The following is a 21117-nucleotide window of genomic DNA, read 5'->3' as shown; positions in this document are numbered from 1 at the left end:
TGGGACAAGAAGCTACAGTTAGAACTGGATATGGAACAACTGATTGGTTCAAACTTGGGAAAGGAGTACGACAAGGCTGTATATTGTCTCCCTGCTTAATTAACTCATATGCAGAATTCATAATGCGAAAGGCTGGGCTGGATGAATCCCAAGCCGGAATTAAGATTGCCGAAAGAAATATCAACTACCTCAGATATGCAGATGACACAACCTTGATGGCAGAAAGTGAGGAGGAATTAAAGAACCTTTTAATGAGGGTGAAAGAGGAGAGTGCAAAATATGGTCTGAAGCTCAACATCAAAAAAACGAACATCATGGCCACTGGGCCCATCACCTCCTGGCAAATAGAAGGGGAAGAGATGGAGGCAGTGAGAGATTTTACTTTCTTGGGCTCCATGATCACTGCAGATGGTGATAGCAGTCAAGAAATTAAAAGACGCCTGCGTCTTGGGAGAAAAGCAATGACCAACCTAGACAGCATCTTAAAAAGCAGAGACATCACCTTGCCAACAAAGGTCCGTATAGGTAAAGCTATGGTTTTCCCAGTAGTGATGTATGGAAGTGAGAGCTGGACCATAAAGAAGGCTGATCGCCGAAGAATTGATGCTTTTGAATTATGGTGCTGGAGAAGACTCTTGAGAGTCCCATGGACTGCAAGAAGATCAAACCTATCCATTCTGAAGGAAATCAGCCCTGAGTGCTCACTGGAAAGACAGATCATGAAGCTGAGGCTCCAATACTTTGGCCCCCTCATGAGAAGAGAAGACTTCCTGGAAGAGACCCTGATGTTGAGAAAGATTGAGGGCGCAAGGAGAAGGGGACAACAAAGGATGAGATGGTTGGACAGTGTTCTTGAAGCTACCAGCATGAGTTTGACCCAACTGCGGGAGGCAGTGGAAGACAGGAGTGCCTGGTGTGCTCTGGTCCATGGGGTCACAAAGAGTCGGACACGAGGGGGGCCACCAGGGGGCGCATTGGAAGATGGCCGACAATAACATCTCTCCAACCCACACGAGGTAATTAAGAGGCTGATATGGGAGTATGCAGCCTCCCACCCCCCCCCCCAAGGAGATGGGGGGCTGCCTTGCCAGCGGTGCCCATAACTCACCCCCGGATACGGGGGGGGGTGCGGGCATTTGGCACGAAGCCCTCGAGTGAGGCCGGCTCTCCCGGACGCCGTCTCTAATTTGCGCACTGGTTCGCATTAGCTTGGAATATATAATTGGAAATATATAATTGGAAAGAAGCTAATGCACATACATCAAGCGAAGATCGGGAGTAAAGTCTGCTGATTAATGGATCTCTGGGAGCGGAGCGATGGGCTGAACAATAAATCAAGTGAAGAATCATCATTAAAAGATTGAGAGCCAGTGTGGTGTAGTGGTTAAGAGCGGTAGTCTCGTAATCTGGGGAACCGGGTTCGCGTCCCCGCTCCTCCACATGCAGCTGCTGGGTGACCTTGGGCCAATCACACTTCTTTGAAGTCTTTCAGCCCCACTCACCTCACAGAGTGTTTGTTGTGGGGGAGGAAGGGAAAGGAGAATGTTAGCCGCTTTGAGACTCCTTAAAGGGAGTGAAAGGCGGGATATCAAATCCAAACTCTTCTTCTTCTCTTCTTCTACTGGTACGTTGGAGTGAAATGGAAAGGGGGGGGAAACTTTTCTTTTTTCATCTTATGTGAGTACCAATAACACTCCCCTCCAGAAAGAAGAATCGTTGCAAATAATTAATCACAAGCAGGAGATCAATAACTGTGTGGAAATGATCAAAGAGAGGATTGGTAGAAACATCGGGGAATGGAAAGTTTTATGATGCAGTTACAAATGGCGTTTCGCTAAGACAGGCTTGCCTATAGAAGGACGAGGGGGAGGAGGACCAGGATCATTGGAATGTGAATGTATGGTTATTGGAATGTGATCTTGACCTGGCAGGGCCCCCTGATATATGTTTGGTAAGCCTGGGGAAATCTGGACAGACGGAGAGAATGTTCTTCATGGAGGTGCGGAAATGGCGTCTGTTCTTTATGTGATACGATTTTTGGAGAGTGTAAAACCCACACAGAGGATGTTTGTTTTCAACCCACTTGTGAAGATTATCAGAGATCGCAAAGAAAGGAATACATGAAAACAACAAGAAGATGAGGAAAGTAACAAAGAGACTATCTGGACAGAACTGGATAGAACTGATTAATTAAAGCAGTAACATGAGTGGTGTTTGGTCCTCTTTTGGAGCTTGATGTATGGGTACCCCCCAACAAAAATTTAAAAATCTGGCTGTATAATTTGGAATTAATGTGATGTGGAATTGATGTGATTTGATTGGCCTGTTAATAAAAATTATATTAAAAAAACACACCAAAGAGTTGGACACGACTAAATGACTAAACAACTAAACAACAACAAAGGATGATATGTCTTTGATGTATTGATGTGATTATGCATAATAAAGTAATTAGTGCATGGGAGGGGAAAAGACTGGTAATGCGCATCCCCCGCTGGTAGTTTGAAGTGGCACATTCCACTCTCCCACCACATTCTGTGCACAAGTTGACCCAGCCTAATAAAGCCGTTCTTGTGAATGTCCTTTCCTTTGATCTAGCTCCTTCAGCAATTTTAAGTTTTCCCTTAGAGATAATCTTGCTTGGGAAAGCACAGTGAGGAAATAAATGTTAATTAACTAATCCAGAATGCGGCAGGTAGACTGGTGAATGGGAGTGGCCGCCGAGACCACATAGCATTGGTCCTGAAAGACCTACATTGGCTCCCAGTATGTTTCCGAGCACAATTCAAAGTGTTGGTGCTGACCTTTAAAGCCCTAAAGAGCCTTTGCCCAGCGTCTCCACCCCCATCGTTCTGCCCAGACACTGAGGTCCAGCTCCGAGGGCCTTCTGGCAGTTCCCTCACTACGAGAAGTGAGGTTACAGGGAACCAGGCAGAGGGCCTTCTCGGTAATGGCGCCCTCCCTGTGAAACACCCTCCCGTCAGATGTCAGGGTAATAAAAAACTACCTGGCTTTTAGAAGACATCTGTTGGCAACCCTGTATTGGGAAATCTTTAATGTCTAATGTTTTACCCCTTTTATGTGCTGTAAGCTGCCCAAAGTGGCTGGGGAAACCCAGCCAGATGGATGGGGTATAAATAATGAAATTATTCTTATTACTAGCATGTTTGGTAATTCCAGTTAGTACCAAGATATTCCCTGCAGCGCTGTCTTTGATCTTAAAGCAGGAAAGATGGAGATAAGTCGCTGAACCAAAGCCTTCCCAGTACAGTCATACCTCGGATTACAGCCGCTTCAGGTTGCGTTTTTTCGGGTTGCGGACCGTCGAAACCCGTAAGTACCGGAACAGGTTACTTTCAGGTTTTGGCAGTCGCGCATGCGCAGAAGCGCTAAATCACACTTTGTGCATGCATAGAAGTGTCGAATCACAACCCGTGTGTGCACAGATGTGCAGACGCGGGTTGTGAATGCTGCGGGTTGCAAACGTGCATCACGCACAGATCACGTTCGCAACCCGAGCGCCCACTGTAATGGCTGGGGAAGAATGGGATGACATACAGTATCGGCTTATCTGCTAGGAGGAGGCCTGAATTATTCTCTTGCCAACACTTTGTTGTGATATTGAGAAAGTGGCACATATAGATCAGGCTTTGCATCCTCATCAGAGTCCTTTCAAACGTTGAAGCATAGAACCTCCTCACCTGAATGATTGCATAATGCAGCACAGCGTCCAAACAGCTCAGCTTCCACATGACTGAAGACAGGGGAGCATGGAACAAAGGTATTATTCCCCCACATTAAAACAACAAGGCAAGTAGAAAGCTAGAACATCAAGGAAGACAATCTTCTAGCCCAGCCCTCTTCCTCTTGTGCTAGTTTTCTACCTGCAGTGAGGTTTTTTTGTGTTTTTTACTTGGGGTATTCAAACTGAGCTCTGTGTTCAGAAGCAAGGGTTATATCACACCATCTGATTTCACCATCTGCGCTGTCATTTTGGCTCCTAGTGGTGTCACTCAGCAGAATGTGCTGTGGAAGGTTTCAGAACTCTATGTATCCAGAAATAAAGGGAACAAGAATACCATAGTCATATCCAACTTAGCTGGAACTGTGCAGGTCTAAGATACTTTATGGGCAGAGCCTCAAAATAGAATATACTTGAACCTGGGTACAATCTTCTCTCTCCCTTTCTCTCATTCTCCTTGTTCTGTCTCTCAATCACTCTCTTGTTCCCCCTCTTGTCTTCCCCTTCTCATTTTCTCTCTCTCATTTGCTCATTCTCCCTCTGCTTTTCCCTCTTGTTCCCTTTGCCACACCATGCATTTAAAGCACAATCAGTGTACATTAAAGCACATGACCAAAGAATCCAGGAAACTAATTTGTTAAGGATTCTGGGAATTGTAGCTTGGTAGGGGGAACTACAGTTCCCAGGATTCTTTGGGGGAAGGTATGTGCTTTAAATTCCCTTTAAATGCATGGCACAGATGTGACACAACCCCTCTTTCTCTCTCTCCAGTCACATGATCTTTTGTTGTGTTGCCATCCCTTATCTCTGAGACGCGTCACAACCTGGCATTCCAAAGGTTATGCTCTGGCTTGTTCAGTTGCTCCCGTCAGTGCTTAACCCTGCTTCCCGTCAGCCAAGGGAACGGGGCTCCTTGGACAACCTGTGAACATTTGTTTGCTTTCTGAACCCTGCTCAGAGCCAGAGGGAGAGAAGCACATGGCATACAGCCTGACCCAAAAAATACAGCTTCTGGGATTGTGGGGTGGCAATTTTACACATGCACACCCCCTGCAGTGGTGTTTGGGAGTGATTGCTGTTTAGATAGCAGTACAGGGTGACCCTGTGTTCTGCATTACAGAGGACAGCCCTCAATTTGAAGGAGTACACTACTTGAAAGCCTTCCTGGTCCAAGTTTGGTTCAAAGACAAAGAGTCTAAGAAGGGAGAGCAGGAGGGCCCTTGAAGATGACATCCATAACTTGCTGGCACCTGGGCAGCAGAAGGAGAAGATGCACACACAGTTCACCTGTAGGCCACAGTCTTCCCCACTATGGTGTGATGTGCTGCATTTTGATTTAAACAACGTTGATGTTTTCCAGCCTTGCATCCATATCTATAACATATTCAAATGTTATGGACCCCGTATCCTATCCACCCCTCTTTTTCTGCCACCGCATCCAGTTGTCATGTGCTTTACTTCACCATGGAGCAAGCCAGGCCTGCTGCCTTGGTTTGGTGGGTGGGTGGGATTCTTGCTCATTCTGCTCAGAGAGGTCTTGGACGTTTGCCCCAAAGCCCTGCCCAGGTGGCACCGCTCCTACCCCATTCCCAAATGCCATGTGGAAGGGTCAGCGGCAAAATTGGGGTGACCACAAAACACAGTGTCTCTTATCAAGAGGAGAACAGGAAGTTTCAAACTGGATGGGGGACCACGTGTTGAGATTCATGCATTGCAAGGATTTTGACTAGATGATGCTTGTGGTCCCTTCCAAGTCTACAATTCTACAATCTCTTAATACATTTTTGGCAAGGTGCCTTATACTGAATATTGTCTACACTGGCTGGCAGCAGCTCGCCAGGGTTTCAGGCAAGAGTCTTTTCTCAGCCATACCTGGATACACCAGGGGTCGATTCTGGGACCTCCTGCATGCAAAGCTACGGCCCTTTCATCAAGATTGTTTGGGAACACTCACTTGCTGAGGACACTTGGGCAACTGGTGGCGCTTAGGAGGTCCTTTGCCAGGAATGGCTTCTCAAGGGCCCTTTCCCAGCTGCTACGATGACTCTCAGGCATAAGAGGATTCTAAAGGGCCGCCTTTACCCATCAGGCAATAAGGCTGCCCAGGACAGAGTGCACTGCCAGAATGAAAACAGATTACCCGTGTTGGATCACTTTCCACTAAGTAGCTTCACAAAGATCATAATTATAGGTATCACCACAAGGCAGCCTAAAAGGACAGCTTAGTAGACTCTTGCCTTAATCCAGCCACGTGTGCGATGAACATGGAAGCAGATTTTCCCACACCTGCGCAAGATAGGGCACTGCATGCATGCTTTTCCCATACCACATCTGTGGCTCTGCAGGCACATATGGTTAGAGAGAACAAGCAAGCAGGTTAAACCTCCTTCTCTTTCTCTCACATGCGCACACCTCAGTCCTCCTTCGCAACCAACTGGTTGGACCATGGGGAATTTTGAAAGGGAGCTGCTGTTTGAGGCATGCTCCACAGGTCCACTCTCCCCACTTACTTTTTGCTGGCTGGGACTGATGGGAAATGTAGTCCACAACATCAGGAGTGCACTAGGCTGGCAAAGAGTCCTGAGAGCCAAAAAGGGATGCCTGAAAGAGGCAAGTTTGACCTCCGGACCCAAGATTCACTGCCTCTGGTGTAGATAATACAGAGATAGATATGCAGGTCTAAGGCAGCTTCCATTGTTCCCGTGAATGCTCAACAAATACATTCTCTGTAAGCAATTCTTGTCTTAACAGTCTAGAGGCAAAGCCTGAACAAAGCTCTGGGCTAGTGCCCATATATTTCAATGCACACTGTAACAACCAACTCTTGGGGCAGAATCATAAGGAAGTAAGCAAGCAGGTATTTGGGGCACTTCCAGAAAACAAGTTTGTTGATCATTCATCCTGATCATCTTTTTTATATATATAAATAATTTTATTAGTTTTCAATTGCAGTCCAGTAACAGCCTCATTATAACAACATCAATTTATAATACAAATATTAATACCAATTGTCCAAATACCAAGTTATATAATTTAGATAAAGTCTCCCCCATGTGCTAGATCTGATGATTTGATTATTTTCTTTATTTCTGCGTTCCAAAACTTATTGATTTCGATTACATTCCGATCATCATAATAATCCCTTCTACAACAACTGCAATATTAATAACTTCTACTCGTGTTGACACATGAAATGTTTTATAAAATTACAGGTGAGGAACTCAAACTATATCCTTGTTCTTCCTGTGTGTGGCAATTATTTTAAGGCACATTTCCCCCTACTATATGCATTTACGATTATAAACACTAGTGTTTCAGAAAGTGTGAATTTGATGAATTTGGCTTAAAATGCAAACTTAACTGAATTTCTCCCCCACCCCTATCTAATACTCCCTGTTAACAGTGGCGTCGCAATGGGTGGGGGGGGCGGTACGCCCCGGGTTCCATGCCTGCGGGGGAGACAAGAAGTCACCCCGCAGGGGCTTGCGGCGGTGCAAGCAGCCGCCTTTGAAGGATCCTCCGTTCGCTAAGTACAGCGCATGTGCGGTGTCGCATGCATGCGCTATACGTAGAGATGCCACACATGCACTGTATAGCAATTTGCCGCCGGTGCTGCTCCAGCGTCATATGGACAGTACCGGGATCCCTCCGTCGCTGCTACAGCTGTGCTCATGGCTGCAGCGGTGACAGAGGGATCCCAACACCGTCCATACAGCGCTGGAGTGGCGCTGGTGGCAAACCACTATGCAGCACATGTGTGGCGTCACTTCGTATGGCGCATGTGTTGTACATAGCGACGCCGCACATGTACCCTATGTCGTGACACCCACCCCGGGTGTCATGACGCCTTCCTCTGCCCCTGCCTGTTAAAGAATCTGCTTCTTTCTCCAAAGTCTTCACCCAGCCTGTTCATCTCTCTCTCTCTCTCTCTCTCTCTCTCTCTCTCTCTCTCTCTCTCTGTTGAAAAGGTCCTTGTTAAGCAACACATAGTCTGATGTGCCCTCTGCTGGCCATAATGAAGCTCTGCATCCTGAACCCCATCCTATGAGTGCTTCCAGATGTGATAAGGAAAGTGACTAAGAAATGCACTGGAAAGTGTGGGGTGACAATTACTTGGCAAGACGTTTCCCTGCAGGTGAATCAGAATGAATGCTGAATAAGCAGCAGACACCGCCTAACCTCTCTACAAACTCTGTGCCAACATATCAGGATGAGCGTTCAATAAATAGGTTGCAACTGAGCAGGTGATCAGATGCAAAGACAGATAGGGCTTGTTGTCCCTTTCACACAGGGATGGGGAACCTTTGGCCACTCAGATGGCATTGGACTCCAACTCCCATCAACCTCTGCCTGCAGGGCCAGAGGTCAGGGATGGTGGGCGTTGGAGTCCAGCAAGAATTCTCACATAGCACACCTGGTCCATTACTTAAAGTAGTCCTGACCCTAACCCTGACTGCTCTAAAAGCCAAAAATCCATGATTGTCTGCGTCCTGCACTTGGCAGCAATGGGCCAGTGGGCTTTTTCCATGACTGTGCCCAAGTTTTTTACTCCCTCCCTGCAGAGGCACATCCTGGGAAGTGAAGACTTTGTTTAAACAGGCCTACCTGCTAGGTTGACCGCTGTTGTCTTTTTACGGGGGTGTATTTACTGCTCTAAAGGGACGCGGGTGGCGCTGTGGGTTAAACCACAGAGCCTAGGACTTGCCGATCGGAAGGTTGGCAGTTCGAATCCCCACGACGGGGTGAGCTCCCATTGCTTGGTTCTTGCTCCTGCCAACCTAGCAGTTCAAAAGCATGCCAGTGCAAGTAGATAAATAGGTACCACTCCGGTGGGAAGGTAAACGGCGTTTCCGTGAGCTGCTCTAGTTCACCAGAAGCGGCTTAGTCATGCTGGCCACATGACCCGGAAGCTGTACGCCGGCTCCCTCGGCCAATAAAGCAAGATGAGCGCCGCAACCCCGGAGTTGGTCACGACTGGACCTAATGGTCAGGGGTCCCTTTACCTTTTTATTTACTGCTATATTTAATATTTGAGTTGATGTTTGAATTGTGCTTTCACTGGCTTCTGACAGTTGTCTTCTATTGTATTGAGATGTCCTGGTGAGGAAAGCGGGGTGGAAATCTGATTGAACAAACAGGTATCAAGAGGTATTGCATTTAATCATATTGATTTCACTCATTTGTTTGCTTGAAAGGAACTGTATATTTAAAAGTGGTGTATGAATAAGAATGATGATAATATGCATTCTTGTAAATATAGCTTGCTTGGAGAATTCCCTTGCAAAATTTGGATAAGTGCAAATTTTGCAAGATGGCTGTGTTTTGGTGCTTGTATTGTTTCAAAAAGTGCAAATTTAATAAACAGGAACTGAATTTAAATCCTCATCTCTTTTTATAGCTCATGGTTTATCTGAGAGAGCTAAACCACACCCCGTAGATTAAGATCAGTGCTGCGCAACAGAAACGTAGTGGCTGCACATTCAGCCACACATTCACGCTAGGGCATGAACTAGCTTAGCATGTCATCCAAATCAGCCAGCTGGGCTGCTACCCTTCAGTCCCCCACATGGAGTTCTGCTCATTTCCTCCTCCTTCTTCCCAGCAGCACTGGTAGGGGAAAAATATCCTCAGTCTAAAAGGGCACTCTTCCTGTGGTGACATCATGCTCCCTGTTGTCCTGGCAACATTCCCACTCCCATTTTACATAATCCAGCACTGAAATCCTAAACCTGGCCTTTGTCTCTGCTTACCATCCCCGCATGGGAGGGGCTCACACTTCTCTGCTGGCACAAGGTCGGTGGCCTGTTGATTTCTCTCTTACTGCATGATGGTTCTTCTCCCCAGGTGGTTCCTGGTCAGGAATTCCTTCACTGGAGGTTTCTAAAAAGAGGTTGGATAGCCATATGTCAAGGAATATTTGTCTGTGATTCCTGCATTGCAGGGGGTTGGACTAGATGATCCCTGGGGTGCATTCCAACTCTACAATTATATGATTTGCTATCTGTCGTTGTCAATTTTTGGCGAGCCACTTTGCACACAATGTGTTTGTAGGGAAAGCCATATATAAATATAATGTGGCTATGACCAAGAAACGGAAACAGATTCAGCCTGCATTTACACTCTGCTAAACTGTCTTGCAACTGGGTGAAGACTTCAAGCATTCAGTGATCTCCTACATTTACTAACTTTAGAAATTATTGGGTGGGTGGGAATCTGGGATCCAGGATTTTTAGGTGATCTCTGCCCCCTGCAAACCCATAACAGTATTCTTTAAAATGTGGTGACTTCCTCTGCTTCAGTATTCCCATTTCTTGGGTGTCAGATGAGACTCTACTTTTGGAGTCATCCCTCCCCCCAAAAAAGAAAAGAAAAAGATGTCACAACAATGCCAGTTCAATAGCGCTGAGGAAGGAAGCTAGAAGCCGCAGCTCTTCTATATTTGGACATGTCTGTTTGAGGTTGCGGCAGCTGCATTGCTTGGGTGAACATCAGCTCTTTAAGGCCAAGATGTGAGGCTAAGTTTGAATGTGAAACATCTTTTCCTTGTCAAGGCTCAGCCCTGGAATGTGTAATAAGGAAAAATATACTTTTGTTTATGCCATTCCACTTTTGAGCACATGCAAAGCGCCCTTTGGGTTCTAAATGACCTTTGGCCATGCTGGCTAGCAATGTCTCAAGGGACACAGGTTTCCCATCTTTGCCTTATTATTTACTTATTAATTTATTTATTAAATTTATATCCTCCCCTTTTTTCTCCAAGGGGATCCCAAAGCAGAAAACACGTTATTTATTTATTTAAAAATACAGTTTAAGATAAAGTTTAAACATTTAACTTTATTTAAAAACAATAAAACACAGCAAAACATCTAAAATAAGTTTAAGAACAGATGTAACCATCACATGTGTCTGGATAGGCCAACTGAAACAGAAAGGTTTACAGCTGGTGTCTAAAAGAATACAGTGATGGTACCTGGCTAATGACAATAGGCAATAGGAGTTCCTAAGCACAGGTGCTGCCACACTGCTGTTTTTTGTTGCATCAATTAAGTGTTTTAAATTTGTTGTTAGCCACCCTGAGCCCGGTTTTCTGAACCGGGAAGGGCGAGGTATAAATAAAAATTTATTTATATTTATATAAAGAAATGATTAATTACAGATGTGGAATAGACATGGCGTGGCACTTGTCAAAGTTCAAACTCCACAGATTGAAGTGATTGAATTGGCACATAACGGAGTAATGTGATCCCTTGAGTAAACTCGGAACAGCCTTTTTAAAAGAAAGGATGGCCCATTTAATGGCTGAAAGCAAAGCCTTCCTCTTGCTCAGGTTGTATGAAGAACAAACAAGCAAAGCCCTCAGCCTGAACCACAGTCACTTGACATAAGCAGCCTTTTAATGCTTGAAAAGGCCTGTTCAGCCTCAGCTGACCAGCAAATTTTTAAGGGAGGAGTGGAAGGCTGTGCAGTACTTTGTAAGGTTGGCAAGGGGAGCAGCAACAGCAGTGACATGGGGAGTTCACCACCACAGGCAAATCTGCCCCATCAAGCTCAGTCTGCCCTCAGCCAGCCAACCGCAACCTATCTGCCTTCCGACTTCCATCCTATCCAGGGGGTGGCCCTGTCTGTCAGCTTCCTGCTCCGCCTCAGCCTCAGTGCCCCCTTTGTAAAACTCAGCAGCGAGGAGGATAGGGACAAAAAAAGAGACTCAGCCTACTCTGCCTGCCTTTGGCTCTGGCTCCACCTAGAGATGAGCAAGTATGTCAACTTCAGTTTCTCATTTTTTCCAGCCTTAAATTCAGTTCTTCACATGTCAGCACCATTGTGCAATCATAAAAGTCCTGATGAAAATTCACCAGCACTCGAGTGCAAAGTTGTTTTAATAGCATGTTTTTGTTTGCAATTTTGCCTGATGTACACATTTCTGCAAAACAATCTCCTCAAATGTAACACTTTTATTGGCGTTATCTTCCAGAGGAGGCTGGTCCATCAGGGGTGCCCAGGACCCTGCCGTGGAAGATTTTCTGTGTCCGCTCTCCTGCTGGGCCTTAACTTCGTTCCGCCTTCCCATTTCCATTTCCAGGGGCTGGAAATTGCACTCTGCCCAGACTTGCTTCTCTTCACCATCTGAAACCAGCCAATCTGCCCTTTTGAACTCCCAGCCAAGAGTCTCCAGGGCAGAAACGAAACACAGGCAGGCAGGAGCACAGACAGGTGGCCATTGAGCCTTTGGCTGGGGCAGCTCGTCCCTCTGAGGTGCCCCTTTTGCCTTCCCTGCCCCCCTCCCACCGCCTCCGCCTCCATTCCTGTCAGTCAAGGCAGGAGAATTTACCTAGCATGAGAGAGGAAAAAAGCATGTGGGGCTGGGGCTATGGTCGCCCATAGCCAATCACAACACAGGCTGTGAGCACGTGCAGTGCCGCTTCTTACCTGAGCAGCAAGTTCTCAGGAGGAGGCAGGCAGCCTTCTTGCTGCCCTCAGAGGAGCCTGCAGGGCTGCAAGTAGCATCACCCTGGCTTGTTTCTGAAAACAGTTGCCCATCATCATAGGGAATGTGTGGACTGTGGGTGAACCCCAGTTGACAGGGTGACTTTAAAGCAATCCCTTGGATTTTAAGCATAATTTGCCCCCCTTTGGAGAAGAGGGAGGTGGGGAAATGGGGGGGGCACACATGCCTGGCTTTCTCTTCTTCATTCAGCTGCTCCTGCCCTGGTTGGGGCCCTGAATTTTTTTTTTAGTGTTAAATCCCCGCTCCCATTTTTAGGTCATGGGAATGGGGAGACGGATGGCACGTGCCCCTGGCCTCTTCTTCATGGCCTGCTGTTTCTGAAAGGGAGAAAGAAACTAGGGTGGGGAGATAAGGGTGCCAATCCTAGTTGTGGTAAACAAAGGGTGACGGTGCTTTACAGTGGAAAGTCTAACCAATGTCCATTCAGAAGTAAGTCCTATTGAGTTCAGTGGGGCTTACTCAGTCCCAGGTAAGCGAGGCTAGGATTGCAGGCTTAATGATGAATAGCTGCTGGGTGGGAATCGGGACTGGATTTTAAATAGTGGGAACCCATGTTTTAGACTAAAATTATTTCATCCCTTCCTCTCCTCCCTTGCTTTCCTCCTTGTCCGCCTCTTCCTGGAAGAATATAAATATAATTCTTAAAAATAATTATGCAAGGGCTGACTAGGGTTATTCAGCAGTATTATGAGAAATACTGCATCTTGCATATTCTCCATGGCTCTCTTAATGCATTAAAGTGCTGGCATTAAAGGCATAGGGGCAGGGCTAGAAATAGGATAGCAACCCTACTTGCTGTTGCTCAGCCCATCCCCTTCCTTACCCTGTATAAATTTGCCCCTGGGCCTCTAAAACACAGGTGGGGAACCTCTGTGTTTCCTAGAGTCCTTGCCTAGTCACTCCTGCTTCCTTTGACCTCTTTGGCACCCGGTAAATATGCATTGTGTGTAATTGGGCCTTCGGCAGCTAAGCCTGAAGCAATAGTTAAAACAGAGTCAACCAATTCCCATCAGTCTCTCAAATCTGGCCCAACTATCTTTATAAACTGCAGTACATTCCCTGGCCGTTATAAGGGTGGTGCTGTGACACAAGGAATGCCAGGCTGGTGACTCCCTCTGCAAGCTGTCTCTGCAGTGTCCTGTGTAAGTCACCTGGACTGTCTACCTGAATCCCTGGTATGAGGGAAATTGGGATGGAGATTCTTATTCTCCTCCCTTTTTTAAGGTAAGCCTTTGTTCATGATTCCAAACTTGTCTCCCCTCCCCCCGATTCAAAACTGGGAGCAAGCAGGCTAGAGAGAGATGTTTATTTTGCTTATTCCTTATTTATCAGTATTAAGTTTATATCCAACCTTCAAGGCTCTGAAGGTGGCACTCATTGGTCTCCTTTTTCCCATGCTATCCTCACCTTTGAGGTAGGTTAGGCTGAGTGAGTGGCCCAAGGTCACACAGTGAGCTTCCTGGCTGATTTTAACCAAGGTCTCCCAGGTCCTAGTCTGTTTAATATTCCTCTACCTTATTCCATGGGACGCGGGTGGCGCTGTGGGTTAAACCACAGAACCTAGGACTTGCTGATCAGAAGTGGGCGGTTCGAATCCCCGTGACGGGGTGAGCTCCCGTTGCTCGGTCCCTGCTCCTGCCAACCTAGCAGTTTGAACGCACGTCAAAGTACAAGTAGATAAATAGGTACTGCTCTGGCGGGAAGGTAAACGGTGTTTCTGTGCGCTGCTCTGGTTCGCCAGAAGCGGCTTAGTCATGCTGGCCACATGACCCGGAAGTTGTACGTCGGCTCCCTTGGCCAATAAAGCGAGATGAGCGCCGCAACCCCAGAGTAGGTCACGACTGGACCTAATGGTCAGGGGTCCCTTTACCTTTACAGTGGTACCTTGGGTTAAATACTTAATTCGTTCTGAAGGTCTGTTCTTAACCTGAAACTGTTCTTAACCTGAAGCACCACTTTAGCTAATGGGGCCTCCCGTTGCCACACGATTTCTGTTCTCATCCTGAAGCAAAGTTCTTAACCCGAGGTACTATTTCTGGGTTAGCGGAGTCTGTAACCTGAAGCGTATGTAACCTGAGGTACCACTGTACCTTATTCCACAATCTGAAAAAAAAGATGTAGAAGTGAATAAGCTGAGAGAGGAGAACCATCTTCTCCTACAGGTCTGGTAACTTCTGTTGTCCTATGTTAACAGTCCTGTGTAGCACCTTTAAGACTTATCCATTCAATCCTGTACATATACTTATCAGGGAGCAATCCCCGTGGGATTCAGTAGAGATTACTTACAGTTTATTTGGCATGAACTCACACTAGAAATTGTGACAGTAGGGCCCCCTTCTGAAACATGGTAAGAAGATATTTAAGTGCTAAATTTTTAATAAAACTTCAGTGTTTAAGGCCCAACTCCCTCCCCCCCCCCCCAAGGAAGAGGACAGGAAGAAAACCAGAACTGGTGGGATCTACACAAATTTTCTCCCAGCAGAGAAGCAACTGCAACAACAGGCGTCCTTTCTGAATCAAAGTAAGATGCTTTTCAGTTTACTTAAGTAAAACTGTGATGCTCCGGTGTCCACTGTAGGGAGGAGGATGGGGAGAAAACTAGAACAACATGACCACCACCCCACCAAGACTTCCTGGCAGCCACACTAGATCTACTGGGCACCAGCTGCCACTGGGGTAGACCACTGTGCTCAATTTTCTGGCAGTTTAGAGAATGCTACTGTTTGAGTCTAGCTTCCTCTGTTGCTGCTGGTCATCCCATACTGTGTAGCAATCAGTTGCATGCATTAATTTTCATCTCATTGCCCTGGAGCCACAGGAAGACGTTAATAGAGCAGCACAGGACCCAGGAAGGGTAACAAGGGACGTGATGTAGAAAAAGTTGTAATAATTTCAAGAGCAAACAAAAGGATGATGAGGGCCAGGATTTAATCTATTGCATCGTTCAGCTCAACTTTGGAATATCATGTGGGAGCTCCTGAGCTTCACAGATATGCTCAGGCTCCACGTGTGACAGGAAGATTAGGCATGCCTAAATGCTTTGCTGGCTACCCATGAGCCTTACAGAATTGTAGATTTGGAAGGGACTCCGAGGGTCATCTAGTCCAACCCCCTGTGATGCATTTTGGGCATGGCATTGTCCCTTGGTAGAGAGGCAGTGTTTGATTTTGATGCCTTTTTTATTTTGCTTTGAAACAGGACTAAAATGTGACCTTGAAGAGTGCAGGATAGTGGTGGCTGAAGGGTGGGGGTGAGAAGGAGGCTACACCAAACAAACACTTCCATTATTTGTTTCAAAGGGTGAGAACTTTGATATAAATATTTAACAGGATTGAATGGAAGAGTACAAGAGTGAAAAACTAGAGTAGCATTAGTAAAAAAAATAACAACCTGTGTCTTAGAACACTTTCGGGTGCCCTTTAGTGCCAAAGCCTCCTCATTGCCTGCCGCAACCTCTGGCCATGCTGTAGCCTTTTGGTTGGACCGATGGCAGCATCAACAACTGATGGTGTAGGAGGGAAAGGTCATGAGCTCATGGGACACTTATGTGAGACTCTCTGGTCTGGAAGATACTGGCCTTGACTCTTCTGCAGGGAAACAGCTGCAATCATCCAGATGCTGCTAGAGTGAGTGGCACAAGTGGCCCTCATTCTGCAGGGTCCTGCTGGGAAGTCCTTTTTCTGCCAAGGGCATTCAATGTATTTTGCCCTCCGCTTTTGAAGGCAGCCAAGAACAGCTTGCAGCATCTCACAGAGGCCCTCTAATGGCATCCTGGAGGCACTCTCCTGTTGGGGGACCCTTGCAACCTGCAGGAGCTGTGCCACAAGTTCACCAAGCGCCTGGTAAGAACCCTTTCTCCTCTGGGCATTCCTTCTCCAGCAGAGAGGCAAGAAGGTGGAGCACAGTTGGCACACTGTGAGCAGACTACCTGTACACGGCATTTGACTTTGTCTGTTATCTTTGATTAGGCACTAGAGCTCAGTGAGGGGGTTGGACGCCTTTGCTTATGAGGTCCTTTCCCACTTCCACAGCAGGCAGGCTTCAGTGAGGAGCGCTACTGCCATGCTCGTCGCTAACTGAAACAGAACTTTTGGGTTCCCCTCAGTGGATAGCCAACAGGCAAGATCTCCCTTCGTAGTTTCATGGTTTGTCCTGAAGATGTATACAGTGGTACAGATGCTTCAGGTTACAGAAACTTCAGGTTACAGACTCCGCTAACGCAGAAATAGTACCTTGGGTTTGCTTTAGGATGAGAACAGAAATTGCGCGGCAGCAGCGGGAGGCCCCATTAGCTAAAGTGGTACCTCAGGTTAAGAACGGACCTCCAGAATGAATTAAGTTCTTAACCCGAGGTACCACTGTAATTGCAGGCAGAGGCGTACCTATGGGTTGACCAGGTTGGCCCCTGCCAAGGGTGCAGGCGGGGGGGGGGGGAATCGCACCTCTCAGAGGAATCCAGGCGCCGGTGCTGGCCATCACAGCAGCCCTGCAGAGCCCCCTTCCCAGTCTGCCAGCAGCAGTGCTCCCCGTGAGGACACTGCTGCTTGGCCCTGTGTCCTCCTAGCATGGCCACTTCTCCTTGCCCTCCTGCAGGCAACGCTCTTAATTAACCACAGCCGAGTCACTTTTCCTTGGTTTCTTTCCCGTCTTGACCAATTTCCAGCACACACTGCTGCATATTTACCCCAGAGGTTTACTCCATATTTACCCCAGAGAGCAAGGGCCTTAAGGACTTAAGCAAGGCTTACTTTTCCAAGTAAAGCACAACTTTTCTGCCAGCACCTTGTTGGAAGTAATGAAAAGGCAAATGAGGTATTGTCAGAGGTTCCTGCCTCTGGCATGGCAGATTTAGGCTGCAGTCCTGTGTACCCACTTTCCTGGGAGCAAGCTCCATTGAACTCAGTGGGATTTACTTTTCAGTAGACATAAGATTGTGCTGTTAAACACTCAGTTTAAGTGTCATTTGTAATTGCTGAATTACATCATGGTGTTTTTTCCTGGAGATTGGGGTGGAGGCACCAGGACATCTCTTTGGCAAGGGCGCAAGGGATGGGGAGATAGGGAAATGGTTTCGCCTGGAGAGGGCTAAAGTAAAATTCCTTAGGGATCCCATAAAGGGGAGGGAAATATCAGTCTTGCCGTTAGACCAGACAGACCACTTGCAGGTGGCTTTTGAAATCTGGCAGGTATCTCAGTGATCTGGACCCTGCAGTGAACTCAGCTGGGAGTGAAGTTTGGAACTGCGGTGGAAAGTGGGAGCAACAGCAACTATGCTGACACTGTTCACTGATTCATTCAGGTGCACTGGGATCCTAGCTGACATTGGAATAATGGAGACAGAATATTTAAAGAAAAAGAAGAGGAAGAACAGCTTGTCATGAGAATCACATCCATGTCCCCTTTTCTTGATATATGCCTTGTACCACAAAATGACATTATTACAATTACAGTGGTACATTGGGTTAAGCACTTAATTCGTTCCGGAGGTCTGTTCTTAACCTGAAACTGTTCTTAACCTGAAGCACCACTTTAGCTAATGGGGCCTCCCGCTGTCACTGCGCCGCCGGAGTACGATTTCTGTTCTCATCCTGAAGCAAAGTTCTTAAGCCGAGGTACTATTTCTGGGTTAGCGGAGTCTGTAACCTGAAGCGTATGTAACCTGAAGCATATGTAACCCAAGGTACCACTGTAGTTATTTCTAAGAAATCCATCAGCTTTCCAACACAGTTTTAAAATTTAAAATTGGACAATTTGTTCACACATTGTAGCTTAATTTAGGTTAAAAAAAAAAAAGCTTTAGCAGCCTTGGCGACATAAAAAGCTTTAAAAAAACAGTCAGAATGGGTTGTCATCTGAGAATGCAATCCAGAAACACCTTTAGAAAACAATGAAGTTTTGTCACCTTACACGATACGGATTTCTGGTCTGGCCCAAGGACTATACAGATGCAGGGGTGCCAACTTGGCTCCCCAACTGTGGTGCCCAGCACACTTGTCGCAACATCATGCTGAGACGCCATTTTGTTGTGGCGCGTGTGTGCCATAAAAGAAATTGGGCCTGCACAGGCCCAGTTTCTTTCATGGCACATTTTCCCTGGGGCCCCCACTGCCTTACCATGAAACTGCATCTGCCAAGGGGCCTCAGAGGCCCCACGGTGGAAGCCCAACCCCCGGGGATGCACAAGTGGGGGTGCGTGGCATGTGGTAGGGGTGTGGCAGTGGCACACAGTGTGGGTGGGATGTGGGGGCTGGGCACCCACAACCAAAAATTTTGTGAGTGCCTGGGCCCCCCCCAAACATGGCGCCACTGTATAGGTTGATATTTCTGGTTGGTGGGGCTGGAAAGGAATCTTACCATGTTCGCACTTGGCTTAAGCAATGTGGATTGTTTGCCTTCCCTACAGCAATGGATTGCTCTATGGCACCCATGCTAACCCTTTAAGCAATAAAGCTTTTAAAAACTAAACTTCTCTTAGTGAACCGCGCCACCCCATGTGTTTCTAAGGATTTTCATGGATGTTGTTTCACTTGCCTCCTGATCTAGCATTCAGGGCTTCTGTGTCCTCCTGCAGCACTCCTCCTGCATGGTTAGCAAAAGCAATGGGCTGGTGGGCGCGGGCCAAAATCCGTCACGTTATTTAATGTTCACACAAGAGATGCTTTGCATAGCCAGAAGATATGATTTAATGTCCACTAATAAGCCCATCCCATCTTTGATGATTAAATTTCTGAAGGACTGAAATGGCCAGCTCAGGTTAACTAGGATCTATTAATTAAAAAACAAATTAAAAATCCAACTGCCATCAACTCACAGAAACGGGTGTGAAGGAGCAGAGATGGGGAACCACATATATACTGAGTGATCTGTGGTTCACAATTAAGTATGGATGTGTGGGGGGGTGTCCCCTAGCCTGCGTTTGGTAGACAGTCCGCTTGATCCTTTGGCACCTGAGTCCACAATGTGAACCCTGCAGCTCCTCAGACCATAATGCTAAAGTCAGCATGTGACCAGCAAGCCCTAGTTGAATTCAGTGTTATCTCCCTAAATGCAGAATGCAACAGTGGGGAGCCTGAGGTATCCAGGCTCAGGGGCAATTAAAACCTTGATTCCCCCAGGTTGCCAGAAGCAGAAGACACCTGCGAACATCTGTGTGCCTTATTCTGAGTCACGCTGCTGGCTCATTCAGGGCAGCACTATCTACTTATGATGAGCGATAGCTCCCCAAGGCCCACAAGGCAGGCCTTTCCAAGCTCTGGTGCCCAACATCCCATTATATCTGGGGACTGACGTGGGGCCTTCTAGAGATCAACCATGTAGGGTAGAGCTATACAGTGATGGTTTTGTATAAAAAAGATTTTGGCAAGTGCTATTTGTCATTCCAGAGACCTGCAGGGTGAGAAAAGATACCCCTTCAACATTCCCTCTTCTGTACAGTACAAATGTGAATAGTACAGGAATCCCCATTCCCTATTGCCACTGGACACTTCATATCATGTGTTAGTAAGTTCCACAAGTTAATTATGCTATTGAAATGGAAATCGTGGCCAGGGATGGGTGTTTTTTTTTGCTGTTTCTGTGCTCTATTGGCCACCCCTGAAAACGCTGAACTAGATGGACCTTTGGCCTTGTCCAGCAGGACTTGTGTTGAACCATTTGTTTAGAATTTTTACTGTTTTGCACAATTCGTTCTGCTTCTGCCAATCCCAGGAGGGGCAAAGAGTTCTACAGGTTACTGAAACCTCTGCCTCTTGACTAGATTTCCTCCCTCCCCATTTCTTTTCCTTTTGTGCCATATCTTTTAGACTGTCAGGGCTCACCCACACTTCCACTTACCCCATCACTTTCTCCCGGCATAACCCGCTGTGTTGGTGCAAACATCCGTTGGGTTTTCTCCAGATTGACGTTTGCTTCAATTTAGCACTAAAGAACAGGTTTTCCAAGGGAAAGGAGGAGGACAAAAGCAAAACTGCTCAGACCTGTGGCTTTCTTGGCACAGGGCAAGCAGAAGTGTGGACAGCCCTTCAGTTTATGGGAAAGAACCGTCTTGTTTGTATTGATACTTGGGACTGATTAATTTACTTGGCTCATTTTGCAGATAAAAATTCTTTAAATACACATAAATATCTGAACACCTTTCACAACTGTTTCCTGGCTTTTGAGATTTCAGCAAATGTTGCCAAACTATTTCCAAGCTATGTTTACAACATGTTGCTGGAAATGAAAGGAGTGAGGAAGCGGGAGAGAGAGAGAGAGAGAGAGAGAGAGAGAGAGAGAGAGAATGAGAATATAATGGAAACTTTGATTCTGCAGCCTAAACTCTGCCATTTTTCTGCCCTTCATGGGATGGTGGCATACAAAGGTATGTTCTTAGGGTCACAGTTAAACCAGACAGGCGTTCCAGAGGTTGCATGCACCACTACAGCTGGTTGAAGGGGACCAAATCCATTTGCCAGTCGATCTGGTTCCTTTTTACCAGCGCCAGGGGCACAAAAGCATACAGGCAAGCACTCACTCCTTTCCCTTCTCTAGCAGCTGCTCTGTGTGGCATATTCAGAGTTGTTTGCTGCTTCTGGGAAATTGCAGGCTGAGAGCCGATGAGGAGAGGTCATTCCAGGCAGGGATCCCATCCCAATGATACATACTTCTTAACATTCCATAATGCCAGCCGACTCCATATGGGCATATGAAGAAGTATGTAGGCTCAGGAGGGAGTGAAAGAGGGAGCGGGCAGCTTCATCTCCTGTCTTGTGCCTCGCAGAAGAACCCAGCAAGATCCCTGAAAAATAAGAAAAACCTGTTAGTGGAGGTCAGAGAAACTCATGGGCGTGGCCAGCCCTTTCATTGGGCAGAGTGAGGCAGCTGCCTTAAG

At 46.8% G+C, this 21117-nt stretch overlaps 1 long non-coding RNA gene across 1 annotated transcript; it reads left to right on the top strand.

Annotated features, from left to right (window-relative positions):
• Positions 1-3167: 3167 nt before the first annotated feature.
• On the top strand, positions 3168-20666 carry LOC310767989. The gene is made up of 3 exons (XR_014551146.1): positions 3168-3781; positions 14638-16090; positions 17548-20666. It is a non-coding gene; the product is annotated as an uncharacterized lncRNA (long non-coding RNA).
• Positions 20667-21117: the final 451 nt, after the last annotated feature.

Source organism: Podarcis filfolensis (assembly GCF_964270895.1).
Source record: "Podarcis filfolensis genome assembly, chromosome: 8".
Lineage (NCBI taxonomy): Eukaryota > Metazoa > Chordata > Lepidosauria > Squamata > Lacertidae > Podarcis > Podarcis filfolensis.
Note: the sequence above shows the minus strand (reverse complement) of the source record. Positions and strands in the feature narration are given on the sequence as shown.